We start from the raw sequence: 4,270 nt of genomic DNA, 5'->3' as shown, positions 1-4,270 counted from the left end.
TAACCCGTGTAAATTGAGCAAAGAGCATATTGACAATTTAAAGTACCATTTCCAAAAGAATTGATACACAAATGAAGTAGTATTTCGACTAAACCCCGCGAACAATGACCGCTTAGTTGCATACCAACGATCATATGTTCAAAGCTCTCAAAATTCCTAACACGGTTCACACTTACTCTAGGTGTATTATAAACTGGTCAGAAACAATATCGTAAGGGTTGACAATACGAGCAAAAATGTGTGCAATGACAATGAGATTTAAAACGAAAATGCAAACCCGAAAAAGCTAACATCTAACTTTTGATGTGGAAGAATATGTAAGTAATAATAACATCTGAATTCTTGAGCAATTATTCAAACAAATGAACTCACTCAAGTGCAGATGAAGGGTTCTCGTTCTGCTCACACAATGCATCCGGGACTTCCCCATATAAAAAAATCACAAAAATATATGAAAAATAAAACAGAAAAATAAAATGTGCATCAAATTAGTCAATAAAAAGAACACAACCCACAAAATAAACCAGGAAAAGTCTCAAACTTCAACAAACCTTTGGTGAGGACATCAAGAACTCCACTGGATTCTAACTACTTCCTGAATGCTGAGGTGGGATGGGGGGGTATTTTTCTGGGGTTGTTTCTTTCGATTTGATCTAGCTGTAAGTGGAAGCTTTGGCCTACCTTATTGCTGCTGCTAACGGTCCAAATATGATCAGTGGGTCAAACCACAGTTTTCGTCATGTTAATTGGTTGAAAAGATAATTGATTGAATTTCTTCTTATTTTCGGGAAGTGTTTTTCGCACTTTATTTTCTGTAGTACATTTTTTGGTTTTTTTTTTTTTTTTTTTTTTTTTTTTTTGGGTGAAACAATAGATTTTATTAGATTAGATTTTAGATTAGTCACCGACGAGGTTTAAACTCACGTTGTCATGCAAGGACTTAACTCCTTTCTATCACTGTGGTAAAATATCATTTGCACATTTTTTTGGTATTTAGTTGTGTACAAATGTTATACTTTGAATTGTTGATTCTCTTTATCATAATAATTTGCCTTTTTATTTTTCCTACCTTCACGCTTATCTCATCACATGTGGATTCCATTTACCCATCTAACTTAAATGATGTATTCAATCGGGATTTTGAAAGATTTTAATTCTTTTAATAAATTTAGGTATTTTCAATCAGGTTTTTCAGTGATTCTTCGAGATTCAAAATGTATTCCATCAGGAGTTTAAGATAGTTTATTAAAAATGAAAACTAATGAAAAGGGCTTCATAACTTTGAATCTTAACAAAAAATCACATACTAACTTTATTTAATGGTTAGGATAAACCAAACATTAAATCAACCCAATCAAAATTGGCCCAAACAATGAGTTTCCGATTTTACCCTAATGGCAACACATTCTCCCGTTTATTTCATCCGCTTCACTTCAGATGAAATAAAAAAAACTTTTGTACGGTTTCTACAAGTTTCTACAGATCTCATGGCATTTTCTCTCTGCTATTTTCTCAATTTATAATTTCGATCTGATTGTCTACGATAAAGATGACCCCACCCTTGTGATCCATGAGGAAGTCAAGGCCAGGAAGAGTTCGAGAAGTTCGGAACGCTCCCGACCAGTCTTCCACTGATAACTAGAAGTTCGAGCGAGTTCTGACGATCATCAGAGATAGCTTAAAGATGGACTCCAAGAGGTAACTGTAAATTTTGTTTCGAATTTGTGAAAAAGTGTGGATTTGTTTCTCTCTATTTATTTTCTGCATATTTGGGGTCTTCTAGGTGTGATTATGTTGAGTATTTCTGGGCTTTTGCAATATTTTACTCATATCCTTTTCAAGTGATTTTTTTAGAAGATGAAATGATTAAGTGTTTGGAGTTTTCTGGTTGCTTTTGATTTGTAGAACTTTTATTGTTTAAATTAATAAATGAATTATTTTTTAAATGTAAAGATTGGTTGGTCTGCAGTAGAATTGAACATTTGAATCTGTTTTCACAGCTTGCTGCAAGAGAAGATAAATATGCAAGTCAAATTTGCAATCAAGAACGATGTCACCGAAGTACCATTTTTCTTCATCAAACTTAAGCATTCAATTTTTATTTTGTTTTATATTTTGATTTGGCCTATGATGCACTCTCATTGTCCTCTTGATTCCTGCAGCTGATTGAAAATACCCCGTTGGTATATCTCAACCATATTTGTTGTGGATGGTTGCGTGGCACGAATTGCTGCCAAGCTAGAGGCAATGGAACTCTGCGCTAGTGTAAAGGGCAGGCATTTTCTTTGCACTTTTCCCTAAGGGATATTGATTTTGTTGTCCTTATGCGAAAGAAATCAATACTCAAGGTTCATACACATTTGATCTTGAATTTGTATATGCAGGAGTGAATATTGTATGATCAAGGTTTTTAATTTTCAGAAATTGTCAATGTCTAGTTTAAAAAATAGTGATATTAAATTGATTGACTATTTATGAAATTTTCATAGGTACTACACTATTTATTAAACTGACTGACTATTTATGAAACTGACACATCTAATACACTATTTATTAAGCTCACTATTTATGAAACTGACACGGGTACTACACTATTTATTAAATTGACTGACTATTTATGAAATTGATACGGGTACTACACTATTTGTTAAACTGACTAACTATTTATGAAACTGATATATGTACTACACTATTTCTTAAACTGATTGACTATTTATGAAACTGTCACATGTACTACATTATTTATTAAGCTCACTATTTATGAAACTGACACGGGTACTACACTATTTATTAAATTGATTGATTATTTATGAAATTGATACGGGTACTACACTATTTATTAAATTGACTAATTATTTATGAAACTGATACATGTACTACACTATTTCTTAAATTGACTAACTATTTATGAAACTGACATATGTACTACATTATGAAACTGACACGGGCACTCACTATTTTTATTAAATTGACTGACTATTTATGAAATTGATACGGATAATACACTATTTCTTAAACTGACTGATTATTTATCAACTGACACATGTACTACACTATTTAAGAAACTGATACGGGCACTCACTATTTTTATTAAACTTACTGATTATCTATGAGATTGATATGGGTACTACACTATTTATTAAACTAATTGACTATTTATGAAACTGATACATGTACTACACTATTTATTAAACTGACACAGGTACTACACCATTTATTAAATTGACTGACTATTTTTTAACAGAACCAAAATAACTCATCCTAATAAGTAACAATGAACGCACTTACAACAATGACTTTAATTATTAGACTATTAGTCAATTAGGCAACCAGAAGTTGGATTACCAAATTAGCTAATCCTAACCCACCACCCTCACGACAAGTCATCTTAGTCATGTGTGCTATGCTGATGCTATATATATATATATATATATATATAGCATCGAACAAGTAACAACTAACAAGCACGTTCAAGGAAACTTGGATAAATGGCTCACAAGTACTATAACAATGCACTAGTACTACTAGTGTTTGCCAGCATTGTGGCGCAGGAAGGAATGTTAATGGTGGGTGCTGCTCAACGAGATCTTTTATTATGGTCTCGTTTCTTTGAAACTTTGCTTTATATATATAGAAAAACATCCAAACCAGGCTTTTCATAGTACAACATCCAACCCAGGGTTTTCATGTGGATTTTCTTCCTTGGAACAAGTTGCTTCTTCTCAACCCTCATCGATGCATTCTGACTGGAATTGAGACAAGCCATTTCTCATCTTCTTCGTCGCACCATCAACCAGCTTATTGCCAGATGATGGGGCCTCCTCCCTTCCCCTTTTTCGTTTCATATACACATACTTTTCAAAGTTGCTAGAGGCTTGGCTATATCCAAAACGAAATGCAGCTTCTTTCTCACGCAAACTTTTATAAGAGATTAGCACGATGAAACGCAAATCACCGTCGTATCTAAAATCAAGAAGTCCCAGCATTCTACGTAATGGTCTATCACAAATGTCGGCCACCCATGATGCAAAAACAAACCACCATTCTGTTGAATCAATTCAATACTCCACGCACTGCCGCTAGGGTCGAACAACAAAACTAACCCAGTTATTCTACCTTCCATATTTCTCATGAATCTTTATGGGATTTTCAGTCTTTCGGAGCTCAACTCATCATAATAAAACGCAAAAAATGAGTGCTCCTCAAATTCCGAGCTTCCTCCATTGAAATTAGCTATGCAAGTTTCAAACTCTAAATAGAAAACAGAATC

The 4,270-nt window shown here is 33.6% G+C and overlaps 1 long non-coding RNA gene across 1 annotated transcript; it reads left to right on the top strand.

Annotated features, from left to right (window-relative positions):
- The first annotated feature begins 1,324 nt into the window (after positions 1-1,324).
- Positions 1,325-2,509, top strand: LOC137722264 (uncharacterized). Its single transcript, XR_011066749.2, has 3 exons — positions 1,325-1,698; positions 2,001-2,061; positions 2,163-2,509. It is a non-coding gene; the product is annotated as an uncharacterized LOC137722264 (long non-coding RNA).
- The last annotated feature ends 1,761 nt before the right edge of the window (positions 2,510-4,270 follow it).

The sequence above is a fragment of the Pyrus communis genome, chromosome 4 (assembly GCF_041283825.1).
Source record: "Pyrus communis isolate YQ-2024b chromosome 4, ASM4128382v1, whole genome shotgun sequence".
NCBI classification, from domain to species: Eukaryota; Viridiplantae; Streptophyta; class Magnoliopsida; order Rosales; family Rosaceae; genus Pyrus; species Pyrus communis.
The sequence above is the reverse complement of the archived record's forward strand: the minus strand, read 5'-3'. Positions and strand labels throughout refer to the sequence as shown.